This window comes from Somniosus microcephalus, chromosome 27, assembly GCF_052327205.1.
Source record: "Somniosus microcephalus isolate GS21.2 chromosome 27, FLI_Smic_1.0, whole genome shotgun sequence".
Classification (NCBI taxonomy): Eukaryota; Metazoa; Chordata; class Chondrichthyes; order Squaliformes; family Somniosidae; genus Somniosus; species Somniosus microcephalus.
In genome coordinates this window covers 48,766,367-48,784,220 of record NC_141013.1, presented here as the reverse complement: position 1 = coordinate 48,784,220, position 17,854 = coordinate 48,766,367, and the positions used below count along the sequence as shown (strand labels likewise).

The following is a 17,854-nucleotide window of genomic DNA, read 5'->3' as shown; positions in this document are numbered from 1 at the left end:
TCCGGTACTGCTGTTTCAGTAGGTTGATGGCGTCGTCGTACGTAGTCATGTCCTGGATGAGTGTATATACTCTCGGGCTCGCTTGGGCTTTCAGGACTCTTAGTTTGGATCTCTGAGGGACGACGGCTTCCTCCAGGTACGATTCGAAGCAGTCCAGCCAGTGTTTGAAGTCGTTGGCTGAGTTTGGTGCCTGTGGGTTTAGATCCAGGTATGGTGGTTTCAAGGCTTGCAGCCAAGCCGGCTGGTGTGGCCCGTTGTCTGGAGGCTGCTGTTGCTGTGCTGCTGGGTGAGCTCCTTGCTGTTGCTGTTCATTATCAGACATCTTTAAAATTTAGTCAATAAAATTGATATGCCTATCAATTAGTCCAATAAAAGGCGACGAGTTAAGAACGTAACTGAAGGTTTTTATTGGCTAAATAACAGAGCCCACCCTCGTGGGTGATCCGATCCAACAGGGAGGAATACTAGCCAGTCAGCTACCTTTATACCTGGGCAGGTAATGGGCGGAGTCGGAGGTGGTCAGCCCAGGTATAACAGTGCGACAAGAGGCGACCTCGTGTAGTGATGTGACAGTGAGAACAGTGAGAACAATATACAGTGATAACTATAACAGTGGTTTACCAAGAAAAGACATACTTGCTCTCGAGTCAGTACAAAGAAGGTTCACTCGGTTAATCCCGGGGATGAGGGGGTGGTCATATGATGAGAGGTTGAGTAGATTGGGACTCTACTCATTGGAGTTCAGAAGAATGAGAGGCGATCTTATTGAAACATATAAGATTGTGAAGGGGCTTGATCGGGTGGATGCGTTGAGGATGTTCCCAATGATGGGTGAAACTAGAACTAGGGGGCATAATCTTAAAATAAGGGGCTGCTCTTTCAAAACTGAAATGAGGAGAAACTTCTTCACTCAGAGGGTGGTAGGTTTGTGGAATTTGCTGCCCCAGAAAGCTGTGGAAGCTACATCATTAAATAAATTTAAAACAGAAATAGATAGTTTCCTAGAAGTAAAGGGAATTAAGGGTTACGGGGAGCGGGCAGGAAATTGGACATGAGTCTAGGTTCGGAATGGTCATGGCCCTGTGGGTAGTGGAGCGGGCCCAGGGGCCGTGTAGCCTGGTTCTGCTCCTACTTCTTGTGTTCTAATTCTGTGTTAGATTTCAGGAGATGGTTTTATTCCTGTTCCTGGCTGGGGTGGAGATCGCCTTTACAGAAGGTAAGTACTGTAGAAAATATAGGGACAGAGTGATCTCCTGGAAGAGTTTCGATCGCCTAGATGGGTCGGAGAGGAATTTCCCAGATTTTTTCTCCCAAATTGGCCATTGGGTTTTTTATCTGGTTTTTCGCCTCTCCCGGGAGATCACATGGGTTCGGGTGGGATGGAGAGTGATAGAAGATTTGAGGTTAGGATCAGATCAGCCATGATCTTATTGAATGGTGGAGCAGGCTCGAGGGGCCGATTGGCCTACTCCTGCTCCTATTTCTTATGTTCTTATGTTCTTATGAATGGGACTGACTGGATTGCTCTACAGAGAGCTGGCACGGACTCGCTGGTCCGAATGGCCTCCTTCTGAGCCATATGAATCTATGACAAGATGAACTCGGAGAGGTCATATGGGGAGATAGGAGAAAAATTAGACAAAGATCTGAGTTCAGGGCTAGGTCAGGGGGGAACGTTAGAGGAAGTTTGACCCGGTGGGCTTGGACAGCTGAACGAATGGTCTGAATGTTAGTGACAAAGAAGTCCATGAGCTCCTCGCACTTGGAGTTGGAGGTGAGTGTGGAGGAGGCAGGGGAGAGGGGTTTAAGAAGATAGTTTGCAATCGAGAAAGGAAGACAAAATTAATTGGCATTTTGAAAAGCATGGGCTTATAACTGAAAGACAGCATGGATTTGTTAAAGGCAAATTGTGTTTGATGAAGTAATGGAGAGGGTTGATTAGGGTAGTGCGGTTGATGTTGTGTATATGGACTTTCAAAAGATGTCTGACAAAGTACCACATAATAAACTTGTTAGCAAAATTGAAGCCCATGGGATTAAAGGGGCAATGGCAGAGTGGATACGAAATTGGCTAAAGCATAGAAAGCAGAGAGTAGTGGAGAATGATTGTTTTTCAGACTGGAGGGAAGTGTACAGTGGTGTTCCTCAGGAGGCCGGTGTTAGGACCTGGACTGGGTATATGGGGCATAATTTCAAAGTTTGCAGATGTCACGAAACTTGGAAATATAGCAAACAGTGAGGAGGATAGTAACAGACTTCAGGAGGACATAAACAGACTGGTGAAATGGCAGACACATCGCAGACAAAATTTAACGCAGAGAAGTGTGAAGCGAAAGATTTTGGTAGGAAGATTGAGGAGAGACAATATAAACAATTTTAAAGGGGGTGCAGGAACAGCGAGACCTGGGGGGGCATGTTCACAAATCTTTGAAGGTGGCAGGACAAGTTGTGAAGGCTGTTAAAAAATTATACAGGATCCTTGGCTTTATTAATAGAGGCATAGAATACAAAAGCAAAGAAGTTATGCTAAACCTTTATAAAACACTGGTGAGGCCTCAGCTGGAGTATTGTGTCCAACTCTGGGCACCGCACTTTAGGAAGGATGTGAAGGCCTTGGCGAGGGTGCAGAGGAGATTTACAAGAATGGTTCCAGGGATGAAGGGCTTCAGTTATGTGGAGACTGGAGAAGCTGGGGTTGTTCTCCTTAGAGTGGAGAATGTTAAGGAAAGACTTGATAGAGGTGTTCAAAATCATGAAGGGTTTTCATAGAGTAAATAAAGAGAAACTGTTTCCAGTGGCAGGAGGGTCAGTAACCAGAGGACACAGATTGGCAAGGAACCAGGAGTGACATGTGGGAACAGTTCTTTTACGCAGTGAGTTGTTGTGACCTGGATTGCACTGAAAGGGCGGTGGAAGCAGGTTCAATAGTAACTTTCAAAAGGGAATTGGATAAATATTTGAAGGGAAAAATTTGCAGGGCTGTGGGGAAAGAGCAGGGGAGTGGCACTAATTGGTAACTGTTCCAATGAGCCTGCACCAGCACGATGGGCCGTATGGCCTCCTTCTGTGCTGTATCATTCTATGAGTCTATAATAATGTGACCCCTAGAAGTGTTCCTTAGATTGATGTTTGCTCAGTGAAATAGCACTCAAATGACACCTCTTTACGTAAATTTGCTCTTTAACCAGGATGTGGTTTTCACTGCTGTTTACCATTTCCCGTTAATCTAAAGTTGTTGGATATTAGCTTTTGGTCACATAGTTTCTACCAATATAAGCAATATATTATTAGCACACTCAACGCATGACTCAGTTAGATGTTTAATTGGCTTCAAAGTCAGGCTTCAAATTAGCACTGGTGCTGAGCAAAGTGCAGGAGTAACTGGGTCTGGGACACGGTGTTAATCTGGCTCCTGACTTCAGTAAAATGGAGCTGTGCTTTCAGGTGCTGTGGTCAGACGGGTTCTGCTTAACATCACTGAATAGTCTGGATGACTCCACGTGTTGCAAAGAGCTGGAACAAAATGATCAGAACTGATTTTGACTGATACGCATTTTGGAATCTTTATTTTCTAAGGTGCAGAATCTGTTGCACTTTGGAAATTGCTGATAAACTGTTGAGCTAAATATGTAATAAAACCCAAAGTACATCTTGGCCATGAAATTTGATCACGCTGCCGCCATTTTTGGCGGAAAGCAGACGCCAAACGGTCCAATATGGCAGCCTGTCCGATGCCAGTAGTGCGCTGCCTGCCATCGTAGGCACCAGAGCGTGCTGGAATATTCAGGAAGCTCATTATCAATTCAGCAAAGGAGGACCAAGAAATTGATAATGAAATCAAAAATAGAATACGAGAGTAAACTAGCGAGAGACATAACAACAGACTGTAAAAGCTTCTATAGGTATGTAAAAAGGAAAAGATTAGCGAAAGTAAATATGGGCCCCTTACAGGCTGAGACAGGAGAAATTATAATGGAGAATAAGGAAATGGCAGAGAAATTAAACAAATACTTTGGGCAGGATTTTCATTGGGCCGTGGAGGTGGGATTGGAGGTGTGTGGGGGGTTAAAATCTCGAAATCGGGGGGCACGAACCCATCCCGCCCCCAACCCGCCTTCATGCCAGTTTCAAAGGAGGCGGATACCCGACCTGTGCTGGGACCCGCCTCCCCCAGGCGGGAAGGGGATTAGTGCCAATTAACTGCCTGTTAACAGGTAGTTAACAGGCAGTTTTTAGCCTAATCCCTATTTTTATTGCTGAAGTGTGGGATTCCCGACGGCGCCAAACCACGCCAAGTTAGCGAGGCGGACCGTCGGGCTGAAGGGCTTGGAGGGTTCGAGATGACCGGTGTTCAGGTGAGTGATGGGTGCATGAGTGCAGAGGTAAGTGTGTTTGGTGTGTGTAAAGTGTTTAAAGAAGTTTTACTTACATTTACTTACCTTTACAGCCTTCCTTCCTTCAGGTCTCGGGAGTCCCTCATCTCACCGGCACAGAAAGCAGAATGGCCGCGAGCTGTCAAAAGTTGCAGCATTCAGCTTTCTGTTCTGGAGAGATCTCTAAATCAGCCTGAGAGGAAGGAATTAACTTGGAGTACAGATTGTCAGTGTTTGACAGCTTCAAACAGCTGTCAAACGCTGATATTTCATCTGTCAAAAGCTTTTGACAGATGAAATGTCAATCTGTGACGTCACCTGTTGCCGGGTGGCCCTTAATTGGCCTGCTGAGCCCACTGGGCGGGCTCAACAAGGTCAATCAAGTGAAAATCACATGGGTTGGCCACAACTCGATGGAGGCGGGACTACAACCCCGAAAGTTGTAGTCCCGCCTCCTACACGCCTCCTCAATAAAAATCCAGCCCTTTGTGTCTGTCTTCATGGAAGAAGACGCAAAAATCTTCCCAGAAATAGTTGAGAATCAAGGCTCTAGCGAGAATGAGGAACTGAAAGAAATTAGTATTAGTAATAAAATAGTACTGGAGAAATTAATGGGACTGAAAGCCGATAAATCTCCTGGACCTGATGGCCTGCATCCTAGGGTTTTGAAAGAGTTGGCTATAGAGATAGTGGATGCATTGGTTGTCATTTTCCAAAATTCCATAGATTCTATCGTTTCCCGCAGATTGGAAGGTGGCAAATGTAACCCCACTATTTAAGAAAGGAGGGAGAGAGAAAACGGGGAACTACAGACTAGTTAGCCTGACATCAGTAGTAGGGAAAATGCTAGAATCTATTAAGGACGTGGTAACAGGGCACTTAGAAAATAATAATAGGATTGGGCAGAGTCAACATGGATTTTTGAAAGGAAAATCATGTTTGACGAATCTGTTAAGAGTTTTTTGAGGTTGTAACTAGCAGAATAGATAAGGGGTGTATTTGGATTTTCAGAAGGCATTTGATAAGGTGCCACACAAGAGGTTATTAAACAAAATTAGGGCTCATGGGATTGGGGGTAATATACTAGCATGGATTGAGGATTGGTTAATGGACAGACTAAATAAGGGGGGGAGGGTCCCGGTGGAGAGAAATCTAGAATGTTAAAGAGAAAAGACAAGGAAGCAGTGCAGGAAAGTGATTGGGGGAAGGATAACCAGATTGTGTCAGGAAGGGACCGAGCGTACAAACAAAGGAGTGCACTAACAAATAGGGTCCGGGTAAGAAAAAATGGTAATAAGACAAATAGGGTCATAGTACAAAAAAATGTTAAGATGTCTAAAAATGTTAAAAAGTCAAATCTAAGGGCACTGTATCTGAATGCACGAAGCATTCGTAATAAGGTAGACAAATTAACAGCACAAATAGATGTAAACAGATACGATATAATTGCAATTACGGAGACATGGCTGCAGGGTGACCAAGGCTGGGAGCTGAATATCCAAGGATATTTGATATTTAGGAAGGACAGACAAAAAGGAAAAGGAGGTGGGGTGGCCTTGTTAGTAAAGGATGAAATCAGAGCAATAGTGAGAAAGGATATTGGCTCAGAAAATCAAGACGTAGAATCAGTCTGGGTGGAGCTAAGAAGCACCAAGGGGCAGAAAACATTGGTGGGAGTTGTCTATAGGCCTCCAAACAGTAGTGGTAATGTAGGGGATGGCATCAAACAGGAAATTAGAGATGCATGTAACAAGGGTACTACAGTAATCATGGGAGACTTTAATCTACATCTAGACTGGCCAAACCAAATTAGCAATAATACTGTGGAGGATGAATTCCTGGAGTGTGTACGAGATGGTTTTTTAGACCAGTACGTTGAGGAGCCAACTAGGCAACAGGCTATCCTAGATTGGGTATTGTGCAATGAGAAGGGGTTCATTAATAATCTTGTTGTGCGGGGTCCTTTAGGGAAGAGTGACCATAACATGATAGAATTCTTCATTAAGATGGAAAGTGAAGTAGTCCAATCTGAAACTAGGGTCCTAAACCTAAACAAAGGAAACTACGATGGTATGAGGAGTGAGTTGGCTGTGATAGATTGGGGAGCTTCATTAAAAGGCATGACGGTGGATAGGCAATGGCTAACATTTAAGGAACGAATGCATGAGTTGCAACAGTTATACATTCCTTTCTGGCGCAAAAACACAAAAGGAAAAGCAGCCCAACCATGGCCAACAAAAGAAATTAAGGATAGCATTAGATCCAAAGAGGAGTCATATAAAGTTGCCAGTAAAAGTAGCAAGCCTGAGGATTGGGAGCAGTTTAGAGTTCAGCAAAAAAGGACCAAGAGATTGATTAAGAGGGGAAAAATAGAGTATGAGTGTAAACTTGCAAGGAACATAAAAGTGGATTGTAAAAGCTTCTACAAGTATGTAAAAAGAAAAAGATTAATGAAGACAAATGTAGGTCCCTTACAGTCAGAAACGGGAGAATTTATAATGGGGAACAAGGAAATGGCAGAGCAATTACACAAATACTTTGGTTCTGTCTTCACGGAAGAGGACACAAATAACTTCCCAGAAATGCTAGCGAACCAAGGGTCTAGTGAGAAGGAGGAATTAAAGGAAATTAGTATTAGTAAAAAAAGTGCTGGAGAAATTAATGGAAGTGAAAGCTGATAAATCCCCAGGGCCTGTTAATCTGCATCCCAGAGTACTGAAAGAGGTAGCCATGGAAATAGTGGATGCATTGGTTGTCATCTTCCAAAATTCTATAGATTATGGAACAGTTCCTGCAGATTGGAGGGTGGCAAATGTAACCCCACTACCACAGAAGGCAGTAGAGGCCAATTCATTAAATATATTCAAGAAGGAGTTGGATATATTTCTTAAGGTTAAAGGGATCAAGGGATATGGGGAGAAAGCAGGGACAGGGTACTGAATTTGGATGATCAGCCATGATCGCACTGAATGACGGAGCAGGCTCGAGGGGCCGAATGGGCTACTCCTGCTTCTATCTTCTATGTCTATGTTACTATTTAAAAAAGGAGGGAGAGAGTGTGGTATCTTGAGGTGGCCATAGATGGAGACGGACACAGGTTAACTCCGTAACATGGTTTAATCAACACTTGCACATAAAAGCTTCTGCCATGAGGCAGCAAAAACAAAGAGTACAACCAGTACAGATCAGACTTAACTCAGGAGACCAATTGCCACAGCACCACCTGGTGGATCAGGTTACTCATAACCTCCCAGGTTACTACAGAGAGAAAACAGGGAACTACAGACTAGCATCAGTAGTAGGGAAAATGCTAGAGTCTATTATAAAGGATGTGATAACAGGACACTTAGAAAATATCAACGGGATTAGACAAAGTCAACATGGATTTATGAAAGGGAAATCGTGTTTGACAAACCTACTGGAGTTTTTTGAGGATGTAACTGGTAGAATAGATAAGGGAGAACCAGTGGATGTGGTGTATTTGGATTTTCAGAAGGCCTTTGATAAAAGTCCCACATAAGAGGTTAGTGTGCAAAATTAAAGCACATGGGATTGGGGGTAATATACCGGCATGGATTGAAATTTAGTTAACAGACAGGAAACAGAGAATAGGAATAAATGGGTCTTTTTCGGGGTGGCAGGCGGTGACTAGTGGGGTACCACAGGGGCCCCAGCTATTCACAATATATATCAATGATTTGGATGAGGGAACCAAATGTAATATTTCCAAGTTTGCTGATGACACAAAACTAGGTGAGATTGTGAGCTGTGAGGAGGATGCAAAGAGGCTTCAAGGCGACTTAGGCAAGTTGAGTGAGTGGGCAAATACATGGCAGATGCAGTATAACGCAGATAAATGTGAAGTTATCCACTTCGGTAGGAAAAACAGAAAGGTAGAGTATTATTTAAATGGTGCTAGATTGAGAAATGCTGATGTACAAAGGGTCCTGGGTGTCCTTGTACACCAGTCACTGAAAGCAAACATGCAGGTGCAGCAAGCAGTTAGGAAGGCAAATGGTATGTTGGCCTTCATTGCAAGAGGATTTGAGTACAGGAACAAGGATGTACAGGGCCTTGGTGAGACCACACCTGGAGTATTGTGTACAGTTTTGGTCTCCTTACCTAAGAAAGGATATACTTGCCATAGAGGGAGTGCAGCGAAGGTTCACCAGACTGATTCCTGGGATGGCAGGACTGTCATATGAGGAGAGATTGGGGTGACTAGGCCTGTATTCACTAGAGTTTAGAAGAATGAGAGGGGATCTTATTGAAACGTATAAAATTCTGAAAGGGCTAGACGGACTGGATGCAGGGAGGCTGTTTCCCCTGGCTGGGGGTCTAGAACGAGGGGTCACAGTCTCAGGATACGGGCTAGGACATTTAGGACTGAGATGAGGAGAACATTTTTCACTCAGAGGGTGGTGAACCTGTGGAATTCTCTACCACAGAAGGCAGTGGAGGCCAAGTCACTGAATATATTTAAGAAGGAGATAGATAGATTTCTAGACACAAAAGGCATCAAGGGGTATGGGGAGAGAGCGGGAATATGGTATTGAGATAGAGGATCAGCCATGATCATAGAAATATAGAAACATAGAAGATAGGAGCAGGAGTAGGTCATTCAGCCCCTCGAAGCTGCTCTGCCATTCAATGAGATCATGGCTGATCATCCAAATTCAGTACCCTGTCCCTGCCTTCTCCCCATATCCCTTGACCCCTTTAGCCTTAAGAAATATATCCAACTCCTTCTTGAACATATTTAATGAATTGGCTTCCACTGCCTTCTGTGGTAGAGAATTCCATAGGTTCACCACTCTCTGGGTGAAGAAATTCCTCCTCATCTCTGTCCTAAATGGCTTACCCCTTATCTTTAGACTGTGACCCCTGGTTCTGGACTCCCCGGCCATTGGGAACATCCTTCCTGCATCTAATCTGTCTAGTCCTGTTAGAATTTTATAAGTTTCAATGAGATCCCCTCTCATTCTTCTAAACTCCAGTGAGTATAAGCCCAATCGACCCAATCTCTCCTCATACGTCATTCCTGCCATCCCAGGTATCAGTCTGGTGAATCTTCGCTGCACTCCCTCCATGGCAAGAATATCCTTCCTCAGATAAGGCGACCAAAACTGCACACAATACTCAAGGTGTGGTCTCACCAAGGCCCTGTACAACTGCAGCAAGACATCCTTGTTCTTGTACTCGAACCCTCTTGCTACGAAGGCCAACATACCATTTGCCTTCTTAACCGCCTGCTGCACCTGCATGCTTACCTTCAGTGACTGGTGCACAAGGACACCCAGGTCTTGTTGCACTCGTCCCAATCTATTGCCGTTAAGATAATAATCTGCCTTCCTGTTTTTGCCACCAAAGTGGATAACCACGCATTTATCCACATTATACTGCATCTGCCATGCTTCTGCCCAATCACCCAACCTGTCCAAATCATACTGGAGTTTCACGACATCCTCCTCACAGCACACACGCCCACTCAGCTTTGTGTCATCTGCAAACTTGGAGATATTACATCTAGTTCCCTCGTCTAGATCATTTATATATATTGTGAATAGCTGGGGTCCTAGGACCGATCCCTGCGGTACCCCACTAGTCACTGTCTGCCACTCGGAAAAAGAGCCGTTTATTCCAACTCTTTGTTTCCTGTCTGCCAACCAGTTCTTTATCCAAGTCAGTACCTTGCCCCCAGTCCCATGTGCCTTAACTTTACACGCTAATCTCTTATGCGGGACCTTATCGAAAGCCTTCTGAAAGTCCAAATACACCACATCCACTGGTTATCTATTCTACCAGTTACATCCTCAAAAAATTCCAGTAGATTATTCAAGCATGATTTACCTTTTGTAAATCCATGTTGACTTTGTCCGATCCTGTCACTGTTTTCCAAGTGCTCTGCTATTACATCTTTTATAATGGATTCTAGCATTTTCCCCACTACCGATGTCAGGCTTACCGGTCTATAATTCCCCGTTTTCTCTCTACCACCTTTTTTGAATAGTGGGGTAACATTAGCTACCCTCCAATCCATGGGAACTGTTCCAGAGTCTATCGAATTTTGGAAGATGACCAGCAATGCATCTACTATTTCTAGGGCCACTTCCTTAAGTACCCTAGGATGTAGATTATCAGGCCCTGGGGATTTATCGGCCTTCAATCCCGTCAATTTCCCTAACACCATTTCCCTACAAATACTGATTTCTTTCAGTTCCTCCCTCTCATTAGACCCTATGTTCCCTGACATCTCTGGGAGGTTATTTGTGTCCTCCTTTGTGAAGACAGAACCAAAGTATGTATTTAATTGGTCTGCCATTTCTTTGTTCCCCATTATAAATTCCCCTGATTCTGACTGCAAGGGACCTACGCTTGACTTCACCAATCTTTTTCTCTTCACATATCTATAAAAGCTTTTACAGTCAGCTTTTATGTTCCCTGAAAGCTTACTCTCACACTCTATTTTCCCCCTCTTAATTAATCCCTTTGTCCTCCTTTGCTGAATCCTAAACTGCTCCCAATCCTCAGGTTGACTGCTTTTTCTGGCCAATTTATGTGTCTTCTCCTTGGATCTTATGCTATCCCTAATTTCCCTTGTTAGCCACGGTTGAGTCACCTTTTTTGATTTATTTTTATGCCAAACAGGGATGAAAAAATTCTGTAGTTCATCCATGCGATCTTTGAATGTTTGCCATTGCCTATCCACCGTCAACCCTTTGAGTAACATTCCCCAATCAATCCTACCCAACTCACGCCTCATATCATCATAGTTTCCTTTATTTAAATTCAGGACCCTAGTCTCTGAGTCAACTACTTCACTCTCCATCTTAATGAAGAATTCTATCATATTATGATCGCTCCGACCCAAGGGGCGTCGCACAACATGATTGCTAATTAATCCTTTCTCATTACATAATACCCAGTCTAAGATGGCTTGATTTCTAGTTGGTTCCTCGACATATTGGTCCAGGAAACCATCTCGTTTACACTCCAGGAATTCCTCCTCCACAGTATTGTTACTAATTTGGTTAGCCCAATCTATATGTAGATTAAAGTCACCCATGATAACAGCTGTGCCCTTATTGCACGCGTCTCGAATTTCCCATTTAATGCCATCCCCAACCTCCGCATTACTGTTTGGAGGTCTGTATACCACTCCCACTAACGTTTTCTGCCCCTTGGTATTTCTCAGTTCTACCCATACAGATTCCACATCATCAGAGCTAATATCCTTCCTTTCAATTGTGTTAATCCCCTCTTTAACCAGCAATGCTACCCCACCTCCTTTTCCTTTTAGCCTATCTTTCCTGAATATTGAATACCCCTGGATGTTGAGTTCCCAGCCTTGGTCACGCTGGAGCCATGTTTCCGTAATCCCAATCATATCATATCCGTTTACCTCTATTTACGCAGCTAATTCATCCACCTTATTACGAATGCTCCTCGCATTAAGACACAAGGCCTTCAGGCTTGCTTTTTTTAACACTCTTACACCTTTTAGAATTATTATTTACTGTGGCCATGTTTGATTTAAACCCTTGATTTCTCTGACTGCCACCTTTGTTTTTCTCCTTCCATTCTTTTGCTTCTATCCTTGTTTCCCTTTCCTCTGTCTCCCTGCTCAGGTTCCCAACCCCCTGCCATTTTAGTTTAAACCCTCCCGCAGAGCACTAGCAAACACTCCCCCTAGGACATCGGTCCCGGCCCTGCCCTGCCCAGGTGCAAACCGTCTGGTCTGTATTGGTCCCACCTCCCCCACCGGTTCCAATGTCCCAGGAATTTGAATCACTCCCCCTTGCACCATTCCTCTAGCCACGTATTCATCTGAAATATCCTTCTATTTCTACTCTGACTAGCACGTGGCACTGGTAGCAATCCTGATATTACTACCTTTGAGGTCCTATTTTTAAATTTACCTCCTAACTCCCTATATTCAGCTTTTAGGACCTCATCCCGGTTTTTACCTATATCGTTGCTACCTATATGCACCACAACAACTGGCTGTTCACCCTCCCCTTCCAAAATGTTCTGCAGCCGTTCTGAGACATCCTTGACCCTTGCACCAGGGAGGCAACATACCATCCTGGAGTCTCGTTTGCGGCCGCAGAAATGCCTATGTATTCCCCTTACAATAGCATCCCCTATTACTATAGCTCTCCCACTCTTTTTCCTCCCGTCCTGTGCAGCAGAACCACCCACGGTGCCAGGAAGTTGGCTGCTGCTGCCTTCCTCTGATAAGCCATCTCCTTCACCAATATCCAAAGCGGTATATCTGTTTGAGAGGGGGATAGCCACAGGGGACCCCTGCACTACCTGCCTGCGCCTACTACTCTGCCTGGTGGTCACCCATTCTCTTCCTGCCTGTGCAGCCTTTACCTGCGGTGTGACCAACTCCCTAAATGTGCTATCCACGATGTCCTCAGCATCGTGAATGCTCCAGTATGTATCCACTCACAGCTCCAGCGCCGTAATGCGGTCTATCAGTAGCTGCAGCTGGAAACACTTCCCGCACACATGGTCGTCAGGGACACAGGAAGTGTCCCTGATTTCCCACATAGTGCAGGAGGAGCATACCACGGGGCCGAGCTCTCCAGCCATGACTTACCCTTTAATTAATTCAAATTAAATTAAACCCAATCAATCCCACCAATTACACTACAACTAAGCAATATACTTAAGGGCCCTGGTTTACCAGCAGTCCCCGCTACACCACAGACACCCTATAAACTATAAACCACAAAATTTAAGTTTAGAAAAAACAGAGAGAGAAATACTCACCAACCAATCACTTACCTGCTTTCTGGTGATGTCACACTTCGATTACTTTTTACTTCACTCTCTCCCTCCCTCTGAGCTCGGAGATTGGTAAGCCTCTCGGGCCTCGCCGCCTCTTTATATCACCGCCGCTGCCTCGCTCCACTCAGGTCCGCCGCCGCTGTATTGAATGACGGAGCAGGCTCGAAGTGCCGAATGGCCTACTCCTGCTCCTATTTTTCTATGTTTCTAAAACAGAGAGTAGGAATAAATGGGTCATTTTCGGGTTGTCAGGATTTAACTAGTGGGGTACCGCAAGGATTAGTGCTTGGGCCTCAGCTATTCACAATCTACATCAATGATTTGGATGAGGGGAGCAAATGTAATATATCCAAATTTGCTGATGATACAAAGCTGGGTGGAAATGTAAGTTGTGAGGAGGATGCAAGGAGGCTTCAAGGGGATATCGACAGGCTAAGTGAGTGGGCAAGAACATGGCAAATGGAATATAATGTGGGGAAATGTGAAGTTATCCACTTTGGTAGGAAAAATAGAAAAGCAGAGTATTTTTTAAATGGTGAGAGATTGGGAAATGTTGGTGTTCAGAGGAACCCGGGTGTCCTTGTACACGAATCACTGAAAGTTAACATGCAGGTACAGCAAACAATTAGGAAAGCAAATGGTATGTTGGCCTTTATTACAAGAGGACTAGAGTATAAGAGTAAAGATGTCTTACTGTAATTATATAGGGCCCTGGTGAGGCCACAGCTGGAGTATTGTGGACAGTTTTGGTCTCCTTACCTAAGGAAGGATATACTTGCCATAGAGGGAGTGCAACGAATGTTCACCAGACTGGTTCCTGGGATGGGGGGATTGTCCTATGAGGAGACATCGAGTAGACTAGGCCTATATTCTCTAGAGTTTAGAAGAATGAGAGGTGATCTCGTTGAAACATACAAAATTCTTACAGGGCTCGACAGGGTAGATGCAGAGAGGATGTTTCCCCTGGCTGGGGAGTCTAGAACCAGGGATCACAGTCTCAGAATAAGGGGTCGGCCATTTAGAACTGAGATGAGGAGAAATTTCTTCACTCAGAGGGTGGTGAATCTTTGGAATTCTCTACCCCAGAGGGCTCTGGAGGCTCAGTCTTTGAGTATATTCAAGACAGAGATCGATAGATTTTTGAATATTAAGGGAATCAAGGGATATATATAAATTACCTGGATATTGGAATACAGAGTAGAATTTCTAAATTTGCTGATGGCACCAAACTTGGGGGTGTGGCAAACAGTGAGGATGATACCTGATGTAAGAAAAAGGAGACTTACCATCAAGTAACTTTAAAGTAAGCTTTAAGTAACTTATAAACACACTATATACACAAGAGAGGTCTTTACCATGCCTCTGGTAGAAGCCTCTTACAATACTGAACAGACCAGTATTTATACCAGTCCAACAGGAAGTGACATTTACAGGAAGTGAGGTATGTACACAGTTCATAGTTCATAGTTCATAGTTCACAGGAAGTGATGACATAACTTCCCGGAAGTTAGCATTTTTATCACATTCTTCCCTCCTGCAGGATTAGGAGGCTGTGGTCTACCTTTTGGTCCGTAGCCGCCGAACAAGGAAGAGTCGCACCCGTTTGGATTCCCGTCGTAGAGGGTCGCTGGTCCGCTTACATGCGGTTGGCCATTGGTCAGAGTCTGTGTGGCCTGGATTGCCCTGTGAAGGGTCGGGGAGATCATGGCTTCGAGTACGAGCCCCAATAGGTTCAAAGTCGGACTGCCTCTGTTCAGAGGGAGGTGCAGAGCTGGTCTGTGGCGGATCAGTACTTTCATGCGCGGTACTGGGAGGGTCGTAACCTTGAGCACGGGGTTCTACCGGCACCAAGCTAGTTGGTGTCCGATCAGGATCCTGGAGAGGGGTAGCCGATAGGTCCCAAGAGTTTCCTGGTGAAATGCCATCACCCGATGTCCCACTAGGTCCTGGTGGGCAGGGAGCCAGATCCCGTAATGATACGGTAGATTCTCGGCCGTCGGAATATCGTATGTTTGCATAGGTGGGGTTGGCATCGGTTAGTTCGACCTCGTCTACAAGAGGGTCATTTTTAGACGTCCGAACGTATCTTCGGAGTAATACAGGTCCAGGAGTAGTTAGCCATGACGGGAGTGATGTTCCATGAGATGAGCGACGCTGGAATCCAAAGAACCGCTCATGAGGTGTAGTATTTGTGGCTGTAGAAAGCAGGGACCGTATAGAGTGCAATGCATCCGGAAGCACTGTTTCCCATTGCTGGTCTGGTAGGCCCCGAGATCTTAAAGCGAGACGTACGGAATTCCAGATGATACCGTTATACCTCTCTACCTGCCCATTTCCGATGGGATGGTATGGTGTTGTTTTGCTTGTAGCAATTCCCCGTTCTGAGAGGTAGTCCTTGAGTTCCCTTGACATAAAGGATGGACCCCGATCTGAGTGAATATAAGCCGGCATGCCACAGAGAGAAAATACCTGCTCAAGGCAGCAGATTACTGTGGACGCCAGCATATTGGAGCAGGGGAAGGCAAACGGAAAACGTGAATATTCGTCGATCATGGTGAGCAAATATGTGTTCCGAGTTGAAGAGGGCACTGGGCCCTTAAAATCGATGCTAAGTCGTTGCATCGGTTGGGTTGCATGTATGAGTATACCATCTGAGGGGCGGAAGAACTGAGGTTTTAATTCCGCACAAAGCCGGCATTCTGAGCATATTTTCTTTACATCTCCAGTGGAAAAAGGGAGATTCCGTGATCGTACGAAATGTAGCATGCGCGTAACGCCAGGATGACACAAACCATTGTGGACATCCATGAGAGTGGAGGATGACATAGTGGAGCAGAATGCCCGTGTGAGGGTGTCCGGGGCCACATTCTCCTTGCCAGGCCGATAGAGAATGGTATAACCAAAAGAGGCCAGTTCCATCCTCCAAAGTTGTATTTTATTATTCTTAATTTTGGTTCGTTTTCGATTATCGAGCATGAAGGCGACTGATCGTTGGTCCGTGATCAATGTAAAGTGCTGGCGAGCTAGAAAATGGTTCCACTTCCGTACTGCCTCTATGATGGCTGTGGCTTCTTTCTCAACCGGAGGATAATGTAGCTCGGCACCTTGTAAGGTCCTGGACATAAATGCTACAGGACGACCTTCCTGATTCAGAGTAGCCGAGATCGCCACCTCCGAGGCATCACATTCAACCACGAAAGGGAGATTCTCATCGATGGAGTGAAGAGCCGCTTTCTCCAACTGTTTTTTGAGAAGGTTAAAGGCTGCAACAGCCGCTGTTCCCAGTGGAAATGATCTAGCATGCAGCAAGGGTTGGATTTTGTCTGAAAAATGAGGAATCCATTTAGCGTAGTATGCAAACAGACCGAGAGCCCGACGTAAAGAAGCCGGATTCTTAGGTGACGGGAGCTCTTGGAGCGGGCGAAGTCTTTCTGGGTCTGGCTTAATGATACCATTGCCTACGCAGTAGCCAAGGATGTTGATGGTCGGTTGCGACTCAACAGATTTGGATTCATTCAGGGTCAAATTACGGCGATGGAGGGCATCCCGAAATTTTTGGAGGTTGGAGTCGTGTTCCTGTTGATCGTGACCTGCAATGGTAATGTTATCAAGATAGGGAAAAGTGTCCCTTAGGTTTTCCTGCTTAACCAGGCCATCCATTGCCCGTTGAAAGACAGCCACTCCATTAGTAACCCCGAATGGGAGGCGACGAAATTGGTACAGCCGTCCATTAGCCTCAAAGGCTGTGTACTGCTTATCTGAGACCTTCAAGGGTAACTGATGATAGGCACTTTTTAAATCGTAAGTTGAGAACACTTTGTATTCGGCCAGTTTATTAACCATATCATCAATGCGTGGCAATGGGTAGGCGTCCAAGTCGGTATATTGATTGATGGTTTGCGAATAATCGATGCATAGTCGCTGTTTGTGAGGTTTTAGAGGGTTCTTGACAATGACGACTTGAGCCCGCCAGGGCGACGAACATGGTTCAATGATATCCTCTGCTAGAAGTCGAGAGATTTCAGCCGCAATAAAAGATTGGTCTCCCTGATTAAAGCGCCGCGATTTCGTTATTATCGGTTGGCATTGAGGCGGAATACTGGCAAATAATGAGGGTTCATCAAGTGAAGCTGCTGATAATGCACAAAATGGTAATTTAGATGGTATATTAGAAATAGTAAGTCCGGGTTTGGATCCACCAAACTCAATGGTGAGTTTCTTATGCTGTTTTTGGAAGTCCAGCCCTAAGAGGAGATCACTACATAAGTCTTTGAACACTGAAAGTCGGGTGGAGGGATACATACGACCATGAAGTGTCATATCAACAACACAAAAGCCGGAGATTCTGGTATTAAGTGATGACTGGGCCATCGCAATTGCCTGGTCCGATGGGAAGACATGTAGTTTCAATTTCGCAACAATCTGTTCCTTAATGAAACTATCAGTACTTCCTGAGTCAATTAAGGCATCCAAGGTATGCCCTTTAATTGAAATTTTTGTGGCTGCCTGAGACAGGTTCTGTGGGCAAGCAGCTGTAATTGGTGTCGTTGCACAGAGAGTGGCTAAAACTCTCGGTGTGCTTCTTCGGGAGAGAGCTCGAGAGGAAGCTTGATAGGTCCTAGCTGGAGCATCTTGATAGGCCCTAATTGGGGCAGTTCGGTAGGCCTTAGCTGGATTGGCCC

At 45.0% G+C, this 17,854-nt stretch overlaps 1 long non-coding RNA gene across 1 annotated transcript; it reads right to left on the bottom strand.

Annotated features, from left to right (window-relative positions):
• Window positions 1-383: 383 nt before the first annotated feature.
• On the bottom strand, window positions 384-15,349 carry LOC147100172 (uncharacterized). The gene is made up of 3 exons (XR_015073847.1): window positions 14,351-15,349; window positions 13,170-13,379; window positions 384-3,513 (listed from the first exon to the last, which is right to left on the bottom strand). It is a non-coding gene; the product is annotated as an uncharacterized LOC147100172 (long non-coding RNA).
• Window positions 15,350-17,854: the final 2,505 nt, after the last annotated feature.